Here is a 17,837-nt window from a genome sequence, read left to right on the forward strand (position 1 = left end):
ATATTTATCATGACACTAAGTTAGAAATCACACCACAGCAATCCCACAAGAGAAATGCCTTCTAAAAATCTCTACTACAATACCGAGAAACCTTCTGTTTATGAAGCATTATTCGGGTTTCACAAATGGTCCCCAGAATCGGAGGTATAATCCACACAGTAATTACAATCCTCAACACAGGACTTTAGAGTTTGCAAGAGCAAGAAAGACATTGATCTCTCGCAAAAAGATATACAAATATCCCTTTATAGATGAAAAAAATGCTACTTTGGAGAGCAGAAAAAAGTCTCTAATTTTAAAAAATTTTCAACATGGTTAGTTTGTTATTTAAAAGTATTAACACCAGACTTCTTGGTTAAGGTGACAGACTGAATACATGTTCCTAATTTTGTTCCCTCTCCAAATCCCACTAATATACATCAAAGAAGATTTTAAAAGGATCTAAATCCATAAGAACAGGAAAACAGAAGAAGGGAAAACAGCAACAAAATTTTGGAAGCTACAAACAAATGTGCACAGACGTAGAGGGTAACCACCCAGACTGGAGTAGTGTGACCAAGGATGCCTTGAGGGCTATCGTGGCCAAAATCCCTGCAGCCCCCAGAGATAGTTTCTAATGAGGAGAAACCGTGAGGTCAGAACACAGGGGTGAGCCCATCTCAGGTTCATGTGACCACAAGCTGACAAAGTTGCCGCTCTCCCACCTTAGAGTCCTGCTTGGACCTGAGGGCCAGGGTAGGCAGTGGGGAGCTTGGAAGCGGAAATACAGGGCACTCACTCCGCAATGCGTTCCCTCCACACGTCTGGAGCCCAACACCTCTCAGAGCCCCTCCAGCTGCCCGACACTTGCCTTCCCTTCCCCAGCTTGGAACCCAGATTTCTCCTAAACAATACACAGAGCTGCCGACTCTACAAACAGAAGCAGGGACATGAACGAGCAGGTCAGACAGTGACTGCTTCTGTGTGGAGGAGCAGCGGTACGGGCAACGTTCTCGCTCTGAGCCTGGGTGCCCAGATGACACTGCGATTCTTGAACCAGTACATGTGTCGTACACATTCTGGAAGTAAAATAACTTAAGAGATCAGTTCTAAATTTTAGAAGCACTAATGTTATTCTCCAGGTTTAGAGGTGAACCCCATCCTGTGTTCCTTTTCTTCAAAGTGTTGTACTTCATTTGACAGAGAAAAACATTGTTTACCTTCATGAAGTCCTATCGCCATTTTGTAAGATTTCGGTATACTGTCAGTAAAGACTGAGAATCTCCTTTGCATTTTTAAAATTTCAGGCATAAATTGTATAACCTCTTAAAAACTAACACGATGACCAGATTAAATTAAGTCAAGGTTAGAAGGTCCACATCTCTGGCTATGGCTGAGATCTGGGGCCATCAGTCCCTCAAGAAGTGATGAAATGTAATGGGTAAGAGCTTGTGTGATCTGATTGTCAACTCTACCCATGGGAAACAGGTACTTACTCTCACCACCTCACTTTACCCATATGTAAAATGGGAATAATCATAGTATCTACTTCATTTTGTAAGAATTAAATGAATTAAAATATGTAAAGCACAAAAAGCAGTGCCTGGCATACAGAAGTGCTCAATAAGAGCTAGCTGTTATTATTTGCACTATCACAGATAAGTGTCTGACTACACAATAACTGTCTTTCTACAAATGAAGTTCTTTCCATCCAAAGGTGCACAAGGGCCAGGTGTGGTGGCTCATGCCTATAATCCCAGCAGTGTGGGAAGCTGAGGCGGGGAGGATCACTTGAGCCCAGAAGTCTGAGACTAGCCTGGACAACACAGTAAGACCTCATCTTTGCACAAAATAAAAAATTTAGCCAGGCATGGTGGTGTGTGCCTGTAGTCCCAGCTGCTTGGGAGGCTGAGCTGGGAGGATTGCTTGAGCCCAGGTGTTCAAGGCTACCGTGAGCTATGATCACACCACTGCACTCTAGCCAGGGTGACAGAGTGAGACCCTGCTCTAAAAAACACCTTAAAAGCAGGTCCACTTGCTGGTTCAGGGGCCTTGCTGTGGTCAGCCCTTCTCTTCCTGGTGCCCACAGCTATCTCCATCTCTCAATCAGTCACCAATCGCAGATGCAAGTTTGGATGAAGCAGGTGGAGTTTCTAATAACTCATTTAAGTCCTTTCACACTCAGGATTAAGATAAGTCCCTAAAAGTCCCTAAAACTTAGCTTGCTAGTGGGCTGTAAAACAGCACAGCTGCCTCCTTCACCAGCTAGCATCCTAGGGGCCCCCTTGCAGTAGGTGAGTGATGACTCACTGCAGACATAGCTGGTCACATGGGGATCGGGGGTGCATGGTGGTATAGGGCAAGGAGCACTGGGAGAACTGGGTTCCAACAGTGACTCTGTGTGACCCAGCAAAGGTCACTCAACCTCCCTGTGCCTAAGTTCCTCAGCCACAGAATCGGGCACATCATCCAGATTCCACATGCCCAGTTTCCAGGACTCTTAAATACCATATAATTAATGCAGGGGGGAAAGGGAGGTCAGAGGAAGGGCAATGAGTCTACTGAAAACACAGCCTGTCATCCAAAGCTGACTTCAGTGTTAGTGCCGACCTGCCTGGGTTTCCCACCCCCTTGTCGAGGCAGAGCCCATAACAATGTTATCACTTTTTAAAACATATGCCTAAACTAGTTCCTATTCCAGACAATTGGCAGGTGCCCAGTTAATAGATTATTCCACCAGACAGTTGAATGCATTGGCCATTGATCAAACATGATGTCACTGTAATCCTATGTGCTGTAACTAGAAAAGCCTGACGAGAAACAATTGCCTTGTCTCCAGCAAATAGATATCCATATTTCCACAACCCTAAATTTGTCCTTCTTGGTGTGTGGTTCACGAGCAAAGGGAGATTTACTTCAAGGTCAAGTGGTTTTGCTCTTTGGCCCCCATATGTTGCGTATGTGACTGTCCATGCATGCTTCACATCAGCAAATCCCCAAGCAGATTCCAGCTGATCTGCAGGAATTTCTGGCTACCATTGTCGGATCCTTGGTTTTTCTTGCAAACCTGCACAGTTGGAAAGAACAGATCAGGAGACTCCATGTCCCAGCTATCTGGATTCTTGTTTAATTTTACTCACATATGCTCAGTGGATATGGATAATATGAAGCACATGTACTTTTCTCAAAATAAGAAAAAAGAAAGAGTCTAAGGAACACAGAGCCGTTATTATCAGAGGCTGTGACATCTTCCTAGCACACAGGCATTCACGGAAAAAACTATCCCTGCAGACCTGCTGCAGGTAAGACATGCATGTAATTGTACCACTGATTCATCCACACTCCTTTCAAGTATATAATCCCTCGCTGAGCACCTCCATTCCTTGCAAACAAGAAAAAATCCAGGAGGAAAACTTTCAAAGCCCCAGTTTCTTCTCGGCTGCAACCCTTCCTTCCTTCCTTCTTCCCAAGAAGGTCTGACTGAACTTGCAACCTGACCCCACCCTGGGCCGGGCGCTCCAGGCAGGCATTGTGCGATCCCTTGCCAGCTGCAGCATGTGCAGACAGAATACCTGAGAACCGCTGCCAAAACAGGAAGGTCGGCGCCTCTCCGGAGGGAGGCCTGGGGAGTGTCCGTCGCCCAGGCGACTGCGGAAAGAAGGGAAGGGGCTAGGGCTCCCCACACCTCCGTCGAGGCTCCAGAGCCTTTCTCTTGTACTCTCTCCATTGTGTTTGACTCATTCTTCATTCATGCAAACATATTGAGCACCAGCCCATAGTGAACCCTGTGCTGGTGTTGGGGCGACACAAAGGTGACAGAGATATATCCTTGTCCTCAAGGCATTCCTGTGGTTGTCATAGGACACTTGGGGGGCAACTTGGCACCTGGGACTCCTGGAATGCCCAGTGAAACCACCTCTCCGTAATCCCAGCCCTGATCCCACCAACAGGGTCCCTTAGACCACATCACCACAAAAGCCAAGGGAGGGTGTACAAAAGGGGACCGGGCAGCAGATCCACCCAGCCCAGCTCCATCTCAGCTTCATCTCTCCCTTAGCACCAGCAAGCGCTTCCAGATTCGAATCCAGTTTTGGGTCTCAAGAACTTGTCTTATCACAGCCAATGGGTAACTGGCATATGTTGAGCTTGGATCTAGCAAATGAATAAACTTTGCAAGACTAAGTCATCTATGCTGCCCGCTTCTGGATCCTCCAAAAACCTGCTCACTGCCAGGGTCTACAGTGTAACAAGTATTTAACAATGTAACACTGTAACTAGACAGCAGCTAACATATATATAACGGGAAAATTTTTGTTTTGCTAAGAGATATGAGGGCAGTAACAGGAAGGACCCCAGGCTGGACCAGAAACGCCCGTACAGTAGCTCATCCCAAGGATCCAGCCACGGATAGAGAAAGAAAGAAAGAGCGGAAGAGATCAGATCCAGAAAATGAGGAGAGAGGAAAAGGAATCAGAAAGAGATGGCGAGAAAGAAACGGAGAAGACAGGAGAGGTCTGAAAGAGGCATGAAATTTTACTTGCTGCGTCCCCTTTCTTTTACTGTGGCCACAAATTCCAGTAGGTCTGCCACCCCCACCAGGGGTCCTGGGATCCCTGTGTATTTCTGAATTAACACAACTTGCCAAGAACCGTCCAAGAAAGTGGCAGCAATTCTCACCCGTGCTGGGGTCAGGCTGCCTGTGGCCAGCAAGGCGGGGGGCCAAGGGCTGCCCAGCCTGCTGCCCATCTGGCCTCTCCCCTGTGTTCCCCAGGAAGAGGGTGCTGCCTTAGGACACGGAGGGGAGTGGCCCATCCTGCTTGGCGCCGTTCCCCACCTGACTTGGGACTTGGATTTGGTCCTGGCTGGCTGAGCTTGTCTCCAGCCTCTGTTCCTGGTGCACTGGGGAAATGTGTTTTAGCCCCCTCAGTACCTGGTCCTACAGTCCTCATCTCCTCTCCTGCCTCCCCATCAAAGGCTCAGTGCTGACCCAGATGGTTCTAACCAGGTATGAGAGGGCCTGTGGAGACTGGCAGGTTCTCGGAGCCCCTTGATCTGAAAGGAGAAAGGTAGCAGCAAGAGATCCACCACCTTTTCCCCAGGGCATGCCAGAGCCAGGCAGTGCCTGGGAGCACCAGGGAACAGCGCTTTGGAGTCAGGTGCCTCTGGGTTCACATCTTGGCTGAGCCACTTATTGTGCAATTTTGGAAAAGTTGCATAACCTCTTTGGGGCTTCGACTTCCTTGCCTGCAAAATTGGAATAATCACCTCACCCACCCCACTGGGCTGTTTCAAGGATAAACAGAATGATACATGCAAAGTGCCTGACACAGAATTGGTGCTCCATTACATTGCTTCTCCTGCATCCATGCACCAAACAGCACGTGTGTGCTGCACGGGTGGCCCGCAGCCAAGAGCAGGCAACTGAGAGGTACAGAGCAAAGCGGAGCCCCTGCATTGGGGCTAAGAGTTCCAGGCCCTGCCCTGAGCCTGCACCCCGAGTAACGGGGATGATGGTCTTGTCCCCTGAGTTCTGCCAGAGTGCAAGCTGAGGTCTCTGGCCTCGACCCACTTTGGTTTGTCCTTTAGTGAGCCTGAGTGCCCGACTCTGCAGATGACAGAGCAGGGGCCACAGGAGTGGAGAGTGCCAGGCCAGGCATCCTAGCCCTGGCTGCACAGTGGAACAACCTGGGGCTCTTTAAAACACAGACCACAGCCCCACCCCAGAGGTACTGACTAGCTTGATCTGGAGCAGGGCTTGGGATTCCTTTTTTTCCCCCGAGGCTCCCTTGGTGCTTCTGATATGCAGACAGGGCTAAGAACCCCAGGAATAGAGGCTGGGTGAGAGGCTGGGCCCTCATTTAAAGTGTTCATCAGCTCCTCTGACACTGTGCTTCTCTCTTCTGGACGGGGAAGGGGACTGGATATGAGGCCAGGCTTCTTGGAAACGACTTCACCTTTCTAGGCTGCTGTTCCTGCAGCCGTGAGTGGGGAAAACAGCCCTGCCCAGGCTTCCTCCCAGGGTCATTCCTGAGGCGCCCGTGAGAGCATATGCGAAAGCCCCTGCGGCACAGCCCCCCGCCCCACAAGGAACACGCGAACGCCAGGACACCGCAGACCGTTCCACACAAAGGAGTCCGTGTTTCCTCCCAGGACCTCTGTGGCAGACAGGAAGGGTTGAGCCAGCAGTCCCGGGACAGGGCTCTCCGGCCCTCCGAGGCCAGAAAACAAAGTCAGAATCACGACTCCACACAGAGGCCGTTCTGGGCACTGCCTATCTCCCGGCGGCCTGGAGCGCCCTGCCCGGCAAAGCCAGGCGGAGATGCCCGCCCGCCGCAGGGGGAAGGGAGCCGGCAAGGAAGGCTCAGGAAGACACAGGCTGGGAAGAAGATTCTACACAACCGTGGTGGCGGTTAGACTGCTGTCCTCATCTGAGGAGGAGAACGGAGCCCCGGGGAAGGGGGACCCGGGCAGATGTTCCATGGTGAGGGCGCCGGGACGGAAGAGGCCACGCGGCCCGGCGTCACCGTCTTTCACTCCTGCACGGGCATCTGCTGAAGGCCCACCGTGTGCCAGGCGCCGTGCACGCCAGGAGGGCCCCGAGCCTTGCCCCGTGCCGGCTCGGAGTTCCCGGGGAGCAGCGCAAACATGTGCGTGCTCATGACATCCTGAACAGGGACAGGCACCTGAGGAGATTCTGGGTGTGTTCCTGGGTACAGAATATTGATTTTTAGCTTACCCACTTTGTATGCTTGGGATTTTGTCAGAGAGGTTCTTCTTAAAAAAATATAGAACAGTGAAAAATACCTCTGCTGGTGAATTAAATTCCACCTTAACAAATACGGCTCCCCTGCTTCCGAATCAGCACCCTCTCCCCACACGCCCAGCCCATCCCAGGGCTTCGCCCCCTCGCACAGCGCCAGTGACTTCCTCTCCTCGCACCAACGAGCCAACGAGCCAGTCCGCCGGCTCCCAGTCATCTCTGCTTCGGGTCCCCACTCTGTTCCGGCTGCCACGGCCCCGGGCCTGGCGTCAGCCTCCGCCCCACCCACCCCAGCCCATCTGTCTTCCCCGGCCCTGTCCCATCCCCAGAGGCAGCCATGCCCCCGGCTCTCCTGGGTCACCCCGGCAGCCTGGCAGGTGACTCTCCCGCCTCCATTCTTCGTCCCCTTCCCAGGTCATTTTCCACACCGGCCCGAGCCATAAAGCTGAAGTCAGGTCTGCCGCTGCCCAGGATGAAGCCGAGCCCCTCGGCGAGGCCAACACGGGCCCTGCCCGCCTCTGTGCCAGTCTCCTCACCCCTGGGGCTCCCTCGGGTCTTTGCACGGCTGCTCCCCGCTCCTTCCTCCTCCGAGCCCTGCGCTCCCTCGGCACTGGCGCGGAGGCAGCTCTCTGCAAGCCTCTCCGCACGACGGCCCCAGGGAGCCGCAGGCGCCCTGTGCAAAGCCCTGTCACGGCACTTGTCACCACGCGGTAACTTGTCCGTGTCTCCGTACGCTAGGAGCAGTTAAAGTGAATGAAACGCCGCGGCATGTAGTAACCTGGATAAATCTCAAAAATACGTTGGGTGAGAAAAGCAAATCGCAAAATCGTTCGTTCATTCACCCTTCAAATATTTATCAAATGAAAGGACCCATGAAGTATGACAAAATGTATGTAAAATTCTCAAACACGAAACAATAGTAGACATCATGGTAGAAAAATAAAAAAAAATGGGAGGATCAGCCTCAGGATAGGGGTCGCGGGGGTGCGGGGGAGGCAGGTGAAAGTAGGACTTAAACTGTATCTGTAATGCTCTATTCATTTTTGTTTTTAATAGAGCTCTGAAGCAATTCTGGCAAAATATTACCCATCATATTTGGCTGGTGAATAAATGGGTATCTGCTATATTATTTTCCTGTATATTTGAAATATTCCATCGGTACATTTTAAGAACTTTTAACAGGAACCAGAGTCTCAAAAGCCCTCACTGACGTCCCAAGGGCTGCGCAGACCGCCGCGGCCGCGCTCCCCCAGGACCGGCACGGGCCTGGCTGCCACGCCACGGGAAGGTAACCTGGAGACGTGAATGTGATCTTTATCCTCGTTTTCGCTGATGAGAAAACTGAGGCTCAGAAAACCTAACATTGCTAGAGACCACACAGAAATCCTGGGTTTCAGACCATGTCTTCCTCATGTATAATTCCCATGAACTGCTTCATCTAAGAGCAAGAACTTGGGTCCCACAGAACATGGCGAAGAGAATTCCAGAAGTGGAAGCAGGGCTGTATTCATATATATTCGTAAATCAGTGAGCAGACACTTTTGGGGGCAGTAAATTGTTCAGAAAGGAGCAGAGTTGGAGATACAACTGAACGGGTAATTTAGGAATGGACCATGAAGCTCAGTGAATGAAAACCAAATGGGTTTGGATTCCGTCCTATGGCAATAAAAAGCCACTGAAGATGTTTAAGCTGGGGAGAGACGGAAACAAAGCACTGTTTTTGGAAAAGGGATCTGGCTTCGGTGTACAGGGGTTGGTCGCCCTTAGGAGATAGTGGGGCCAACCAGAGGGAAGATCCTCAAAGAAAAATTGATATTCGGAAACCATGTGAGTGGCCACAGAAGAAATGACATCTGCAGATGGAAGGTGAGAGCCGTGGAACTGAAAGGATAGGAGCTCCTAAGCTGGATGGAGAAAGAAAAGTCATTTTCCAAGTTTTCCAGGCGGAGGGAAATGGTGACAGACATTCAGAAGACAAGCTACTTATTTGTTCATTGACTGTTTGGGGTTGGGGGTGGGGATTAGGGGAGAAGAGGGTAAGTAAAGGGAGGAGGGAGAAATTGGGGACTTCAGCTCTGTTTGTCTTTATTTCAGGATGGTGCCCAGACAGCCAGGTAGAGAGCCGGCAGGAGTCGGCGATATAGGAGCTAAGTTCCAGAAAGCTGGCGGGTCAGAGGAGAAGCACCAGGGTGCAGGGGTGGTGGAAGCCTATCTGTGAGGAGGGGGGCAGAAACTAATCACTGACAGCAGAGGACTGAGCCCTGGGGCCCCCCTGCCCACATCAGGGGACAGGAGGACCAAGAAGAGAACCAACAGAGTGTCCTGTCACAGAAGTTACAAGAGTAGATGATTTCAAATCAGCATAGGTGGTCAACGGGACGAAAGGGGTCACGTATGAGAAATGAGTAAATGTCCTGGATTTGGAGATGGAGGGTCACCAGGACCTCAGATAGAGCAAGCTCGCAAGCAGCAGCAGCGGGAGAGGCAGGCATGTTTGCCCCACCCCCTTTACAGCTCCCAGGCAGTGACCTTGGCCTTACAGCCAAGCACAAGTCCCTCCCTCAGCCAGCAGAAGCAGCTCCCACCTGCTGGATTCAGCGTGAGCTGGACCCGTGCCTGGCCCTGCTGTGCATGGGTGGCAGAGTGCCACGGCAGGGCACAGTGGGCCATGTGAGGGTACTACAGAGAGAGACCAGGCCACTGTCTTCCTAGAGAACCAAAAAATTAAGCTTGGAGATGCATGATTTCATTTTTAAATGCAGAACATAGAATTCAAATGTACCACATGTTACTTTATTTTCTAAAATGTATTTTCTCTATATTTGCCTGACTTCTATGGCAATAAGATCGTTTTGGCATGACACTCGTCTTACATAAACGAAAATATGAGCCAACAAAATGGCATTTTAGAAGCTTTAAGCCAAACAAATGCTTGAGAGTGTCTTGTTTAAATTAAGTTGTCATGCTATTTAGCTTTTTACAGTAATGAAGCTCTGTGTCTTCCCAGAGCCGTGTGCAATGATGCTTGTTTTAGGACAGGACAGGACGTGGAGAAAGGAAGAGGGGACCAGGCTGCCACCCTGCGGGCTAAGGAGCTGGGAGGTGAGGAAATGGGGGCAATAAAGAAGACCCACTGTCACAGGCAGTTTGGAGATGAAATGGGAGACATGACGCAGAGAGAGGATGGTAGAGGGAGATGGCTTGAGACAGAGGGACCCAGTGGAGGGAAGGATGTTTCAAGTGAAAAATATCAGACTAATGAAAGACTGCACGCTGGCTGTGGGGCCCCTAACCCCTTCTCCATCCTCCACCCTGCTCCCAGAACTTGGGCAGCCAGGCATGTCCCTGCAAGGAGACTGGAGAGCTCTTCTCTACAGAACACCGACTGCACCAGAGGAAAGACCTGCAGAAACTGACATTCAGGAGACTTCCAGTGAAACATGCCACTTTGCCACAGGATCACCCTACGGTGATGCCTGCCCCCCACAGCTGCCACCCAGAACTGCTAATCAGCCCTGCACTGCCTCATCCATCAAAATGCATCAACCACCAAGAGCTACCAGGCCTTTGAAGAAAGCTGGCGGCAATTAACAGGGAGAACAAAACAAGATCATGGGGCGGGGGGAGGGGGGAATCTGGGGAAAAAAACAGGCAAAATAGAGAGCAAAAGAAAATTTCAAACAAAAATAAAATTACTCTTATATTTTATAACCTGAAAGAGTCAGAAGGAAGCATTATATCTGTGAAACAAGAACAGGATGTGATTTTAAAATTAACAATTGGGGAACAACCAAGAGCTCTTGGAAATGAAAGATAACCAAAACAAAAAATTCAGTAGAAAGGCTGCTTATAAAGTTGAAGAAATCTCCCACAAAGTAGGGAGGGGGGAAAAAAGAGATGAACTATACAAGAGAAAAGATTAAAATAATAATAATAGTAACAGAAAGTTCAAACCAGAAACTCCAGCACCTTACTGGTCGGAATTCAAGAAGAAAACAAATCAAAAACCAGAGAAAGATCGGGCACAGTGGCTCACGCCTGTAATCCTAGCACTCTGGGAGGCCGAGGCAGGAGGATCGCTTGAGGCCAGGAGTATGAGGTTGCTGTGACCTAGGCTGACACAGCACTCTAGCCCAAGGTGACAGAGTGAGACTCCATCTCGAAAAAAAAAAAGAAATGGAGTCGCATTTCCTTCTGGCGGAGGTAGAGACGGCACCACCTTCCCTTTGTAGGGCTCCCTTCAGGAACAGGGTATGGGGGCAGCTCGGAACAGGTGGGAACCTGAGGGATTCTTAATATCATAGTCTTGCTTGGCTCTGTGCACGCCTTGCACCACTGAGGATTCTCTGGTAAAGAAAGCTTATACATACAGTAAAAAACAAAACAAAACAAACAAACAAAACAGAGAAAAAAAACAGGAAGAAATTGTCGAAGAACTTCAAGATCCCAAACTGAACATGCCCAGGCCAACGAATAAAAATTTTCATTACAAAATTTTAGAGCATCAGGGGTAAAGGGAAGATTCTCAGCATTTTGAGGAGAAACAAAGTCATCTACCAGGAACAAAAGTCAGAACAGCACCAAACTCCTAGATGCCACTGAGTGCTAGAAGACAAAGACGAAGCCACCATAACTTCAGAGTTCTATGGGAAAGTTATTTTTCTTTTTTTTTTTTATTTCAGCATATTACGGGGGTACAAATGTTTAGGTTACATATATTGCCCTTGCCCCGCCTTAGTCAGAGCTTCAAGCATGTCCTTCCCCTAGACAGTGCGCACGGCACCCATTAGGTGTGAATGTACCCATCCCCTCCACCCACCTCCCATCTGCCTGATACCCGATGAATGTTATTACAATCTATGCACTTGGGTGTTGATCAGTTAATACCAATTTGGTGGTGAGTACATGTGGTGCTTGTTTTTCCATTCTTGTGATACCTCACTTAGTAGAATGGGTTCCAGCTCTATGCAGGAAAATACAAGAGGTGCTATATCACCATTGTTTCTTATAGCTGAATAGTACTTCATGGTATACATATACCACATTTTATTAATCCACTCATGTATTGATGGGCACTTGAGTTGTTTCCACATCTTTGCAATTGTGAATCGTGCTGCTGTAAACATTCGAGTACAGATGTCTTTTTTATAGAATGTCTTTTGTTCTTTTGGGTAGATGCCGAGTAATGGCATTGCTGGATCAAATGGTAGTTCTACTTGTATCTCTTTGAGGTATCTCCACATTGCTTTCCACAGAGGTTGAACTAGTTGGGAAAGTTATTTTCAATCTAGATTTTGATATCTCCTGCCAATCACATGTGAAGGTAGAAAAGTGACATTTTCTATCATAGACGGAAGAGGATGATCTGGGATTCAGAAAACAGGGCTCCACATCTGGCAGCCGTGACAGCAAGAACCAGCACACAGCTGGGATCCAGGCTGGGGACTGTCCATCCATCCAGGGCAAGGAAGGCCGAAGACAGGCTCCAAGGAGAAAAACACGACATAGAGAGCATTGGGAAAATACCATGAGTATTGGAAAGCTCCAGGGAGCATTTTAAAATGGTAATAAAACCATAGAAAATAACAAATAAAAACAATGAAGTAGAGTGAGTTGGATGGTGGCTCTCGAAAAATGCGTTCATGTCCTAACCCCAGGAGCCTGTGAATGTAGAGAAAGGGTCTTTTCAGATATACTTAAATTAAGGATCTCCAGGTAAGATCAGCCTGGAGCTACTGCCCGGGAGCCTTTGAAGGAAGTGCTGTCCTGCAAACTCCTCGATTTCAGACTTCTAGCCTCCAGAACTGGGAGAGCATAAATTTCTGTTGTTTTAAGCCACCATGGTTGTAGTAATTTGTTAGGGCAGCCCTGGGAAACTAATACATGGGATAAGTTTAATTTCAGGTAAAGCAAGAAGATATACAAGAAAGAAAGCAATCAGAGTACAATTTGGTTCAAAATGAATATTTTTATGTATATGTATTACTTCTATTACATATACAAATCAATTTTAAAAGGACAGATGGCATATTACAAAAAAAGTTTTCAACATATCTAACATTGTCTAGCACTAATAAAAGCTAAACAAATATTTGTTTTGCGTTGAATTAATTCTAAGGTAGAAGACCTTCTATAAATCATTAAAAAGACAACCTCGTGGAAAAACAGGGAAAAATTATAGACAATTCAAAGAAAAGGCAATACAAGTGGCAATAAAAATATGAAAAAAATCATCCTCATTAATGATTCCAGAAAAGCAAATTTTAAAAAAAGATTACATTTTTTGCCTATCACATGGCAGAACTTTAAAAGATTGAGTATATCCAACATTTTTCAAGGTATGGGGAATCAGTGACTCTCATCTATTGTTACTGGGAGTTCAGAATGGACCGACATTATTGGAGGGCAATTGGCAGAACCTAACAAAATTTAAAACATGTTCGACCTTTGTCCTGTGCATTCTATTTATAAGCCTTGATCCTGAAGAAATGAGCTCCAACTTTGTGCAGGATTTTCACATCAGCAATCTTTGTATATAATAGCAATAAACTGGGCAAAAATCTAATATCCATCAATAAATTAATCTATAAATATAAAGCATTTAAAATCTATAATATGGAATGCTATGCAGGTGTTTTAAAAGAATGAGAGAATCCTAATGGACTTACGGTGAAGGATCCCAGGATATGATAAGAGTGGAGGGAAGGGAAAGTAGCAAAACAATGTAAACTTTAATGACATTTTTACAAAGGACTATGCTGTTTGTGTTTATGTATATACACATGTGCACATGTATAGAAAATAAACTGGAAAGATATGGACCAATCTCCCTCTGAGGAGTAGGGGTGGCAGAATGCAGTGAGGGCAGACAACTTCCACTTTATAAGATTTTTGTCATTTTTACAATATAAAAACATTTATTTTGCTTTTAAAATAAAAACAAAGAGAAAGATATAGTTTGACTTAAATGTATTTAAGATTTTTTTTTTCTGGTTTTAAAATCAACTGTTGTACTTTAAAAATGTGCCTGCAAATTCTTTGATACTTCTCCATTCAAAAGGTTGAAACTATTCCCCTTCCTTTGAATGAGGGCCAGACTTAGTGACTCGCTCTAATGCATAGATGACGGTGGGAGTTCTGCTGTGTGGCTTCTGAGGCTAGATCATAAAAAAGGAAAGCTTTCATCTTTTCTCTCTCTTTCCCTGATGGTTTGCTCTGGGGTAAGTCAGTCACCCTGTGTCTGGAGGTCACTAAAGCAGCACTCAGGAAACGACCACACAGAGAGAAACTGAGACCTCCTAACGACAAGCGATACCAACTTGTGGGCCAGATCCTCTATCCCCAGTCAAGCCTTCAGATGACTGCAGCTGACTAATGCTAACGGAGTCCCATGAGAGACCCCAAGCCAGAACATCATCCATGTCACCCCCAAATTCCTGGTACACAGAAAAGGTCACAGATAATGAATGTTCATTGTTGTTTTATACCACTAAGTTTTGAGGAAATTTGTTTGACAGCAATAGATAACTAATACATGTGCCAATCTTCCCCTTGAGAGAAGTGGAGAAATTGAGTGAAAGAGGAAACTTTCAGTTTTTATTTTTTACCTTTTGACATTATACATTTCAGGATTGTTTGGATTTATTTCTAGTCTTTTGTATGTAAAGACAGGGAAAGAAATAAGTTAGTTTTAAGTGTACTGAGAAATTTTTTTTTCTGATTTTAAAAGTAATGCTAGTGAAAAGGCACAAAGGTAGAGGACAGACACCACCCAACTTCAGTACTTACTATAGGGCTACAATGATTAAGGCAGTGTGGTATTGGAGAAAGAACAGAAAAATATATCAATGGAACAGAAAAGAGAGCCCAGAAATAGAGCCACACAAATATAGCCAACTGTTACTTGAGAAAGGCACAAAGGTAATTCAGTGGAGACAAGGTGGTCTTTGCAACAAATGGTGCTGGAACAACCAGGCATCCACATGTAAAAAACCAAAAAAATTAATCTAGACAAGTTGTAAGGTGAGTACCTTACAACCTTTACAAAAAATCAACTCAAAATGGATCATAGACCTAAATGTGAAACATAAAACTTCTAAAAGATAACACAGGAGAAAATCCAGGTGACTTCAGGTTTAGCAATGAGTTTTGGGGTACAACACTCAAAGCATGAACCATGAAAAAAATTCATAAGTCAGACTTCATTACAATCAAAAACTTCCGCTTTGCAAAAGATACTGTTAGGAGAATGAAAAGACAAACCAGAGACTTGGGAGAAAATATTTGCAAAACACATACCTGATAAAGGGCTTGTATCCAAAATAGACAAAGAACACTTAAAACTTAACAGTAAGAAAACAAACAGTCCAATTTTTTAAAAGGGCAAAAGATGTAGACAGACACTTCACCAACAATGATATACAGAAGGCAAATAAGCATACAAAAACACGCTCGATGTCATTTGTCATTGGGGAATTGTGAATTAAAACAACAATGAGATTCTACTGCACACATATTAGAATGACTAAAACAACCAAAAAACAAAAAACTGACAATACCAAATGCAGGTGAGGATGTGGAGCAACAGAAACTCTCATTCATTGCTGGTGGAAATGCAAAATGATACAGCCACTTTAGGAGCCAGCTTGACAGTTTTTTACAAAGGTGAAAAATAGTCTTACCATATGATCCAACAATCACGTCTAGATTGTATTTATCCAAATGGGTTGAAAGTGTATCCTCAGAAAACTTGAACACAGATGTTTATAACAGTTTTATTCATAACTGCCAAAAACTGGAAGCGACCAAGATGTGTTTCAGTAGGTGAATTGATAAATAAGCTGTGGTACATCCAGATAACGGAATATTATTCAGTGATAAAAAGAAATGAGCCATGGAGCCACAAAGACAGGGAGGAGCCTTATGTGCGTATTACTAAGTGGAACAAATCAACCTGAAAAGGCTACACACTGTATGACTCCAACTGCATGACATTCTGGAACAGACAAAACTATGGAGACAGTAAAAAGCTTGGTGGTTGCCAGGAATTAGGGGGGTTTACAGGTGGAGCACAGGGGATTTTTAGGGCAGTGAAACTCTTCTGTATGATGTTGTAATGGTGGACACATGGCATTATGTTAATATAATACATCTGTCAAAACCCACAGAACATACAACACTAAACTATGGACTCTAGTCAGTAATAATACATCAATATGGGTGCATCACTTGTAACAAATGTACCCCATTAATACAAGATGTTAATAATAGAGGAAGCTGTGATGGCAGAGGGTGAGAAGGGGTATATAGGAACTTCTGTACTAGCTGCTTGATTTTCTGTAAACCTAAAACTGCTCTAAAAATGAGTCTACACTCATTTTTAAATGAGTTTAAAAAAACATTGGTCAACTGAAGGAAAAGTAGAAGTAAGATAATACAGCCATACATGGTCTCGATAGAAAGATTATCATGGTTAACACTTAGGCACAGTTCCTTCTAGTCTTTTTTCAAATGTCTACATATATTTTCTCTTTTTTTTTTGAAAGCACTCTGCTAAATTCATTCTGAAGGTTTATAGTTTGGTTTCAGTTGGATTTTTAACCGCAAAGAAAATAGCCCATATAAGACATCAGTGATACCAAAAACAGATTCTAAAGGGGCCAGTTGCTATGGGAATGATTAAAAATAAATTTTATTTCACACTACACCCTGCTAATGTATTGACCAGAAGGAAAGAGAAATATTTGGAGTAACTTAAAAGAGTAGCCAAGAAAACTTCTAATCAAGGAGAAGGAAAATACATCAGCCTGGTGCAAGGTTTCCAAGAGGCCGGGAGGATCGCCCTGCAACTTAACTAATCTTGCTCCTTCAGCAACCACGTCAATGGCAGGGACAAGCACCTGGGAATCAGGGACCAGACTGGACTCTCTCTCTCCTTCACTGGTAGTCTGACAGCCAAAGGCCAGTACGTTTCCTTTAGTTTGCGGGCTGTCTGTGCAGACTGGTGCAGGGCCAGGAAAAAATCGCCCTTTCCCTCCAATAGAGATGTTCCAAATATTTAGCAAGCTGCAAGGCCCAGGCTTCAGGTGATCAATATGGACACCACGTCGGCCCTTAGCACTGGAGTAGGTCCAGGCCACTGGGTAGGGCAGTCTAGGGGTTTTTGGAGAGGGACCAGGATGCCAGAAGGCAAAGGACATTCAGGGAATTCAGGGGAGTGACAATTTTCCAACAGAAGAAATTTTACATGTGAGGAAGCGGTAAGGCCAGATCACTGAATTCTGACTTTCCTACAACCAACATTTTTATAAAAAACCTGTTTAGAGACAGCAGGGGCAGCCTCAGAGGGGAAGAGCAGAGTTGCTATCACAAAAAGACTGCACATGGTGTGAAAACAGTTCCAGCTTCTCACCTCAGGGAACAGCTCTCCTTGAGCATCAAATAGATCTATTTTCAAATCCCAGCTCTGCCATCCATCACCACAAACTATATAATATTTGAGCCTCAGTTTCCTCATCTGTAAAATGGGTATAATTGTTCTTATCTCAAGAGGTTACGGTAAGGATTAAGTAACATAAGCCATGAAAAGTGCCAAGCACAGGGCCTGATACATAGCAAGTGCTCAGTTAAATGCAGTTGCCACGACCACCACCACCACCATCATCACAGGGTATTGTCTGTGCTGCAGATTTTTAAAAAAATACATCTCGTGGCCCCAGCTCCCATTCCCTGTCCATATTCCAATGTAGGTACCTGATCACGACTGCCATATTAAAGACAGAATCCCTGAAGTGCAAAATATTGAGCAATTACCATTTTTCTACAGTATCCTAGGAATAGCTCTGTACTCCAGACAGGAGCAAAGACTTTTTTTGTTTGTTTTTGTTTTTTTTTTTTGAGACAGAGTCTCACTTTGTTGCCCAGGCTAGAGTGAGTGCCATGGTGTCAGCCTAGCTCACAGCAACCTCAAACTCCTGGGCTCAAGCGATCCTACTGCCTCAGCCTCCCGAGTAGCGGGGACTACAGGCATGCGCCACCATGCCCGGCTAATTTCTTCTATATATTTTTAGTTGTCCGATTAATTTCTTTCTATTTTTAG

At 45.9% G+C, this 17,837-nt stretch overlaps 1 protein-coding gene across 1 annotated transcript in view; it reads right to left on the reverse strand.

The window, feature by feature from the left end:
• SLC12A8 (solute carrier family 12, member 8) overlaps positions 1-17,837 on the reverse strand; it is a 124,985-nt gene that overhangs the window by 75,271 nt on the left and 31,877 nt on the right. The window lies entirely within an intron of this gene.

Source organism: Propithecus coquereli, unplaced genomic scaffold, assembly GCF_000956105.1.
Source record: "Propithecus coquereli isolate 6110/MARCELLA unplaced genomic scaffold, Pcoq_1.0 Scaffold10, whole genome shotgun sequence".
In the NCBI taxonomy this organism is placed as follows: domain Eukaryota; kingdom Metazoa; phylum Chordata; class Mammalia; order Primates; family Indriidae; genus Propithecus; species Propithecus coquereli.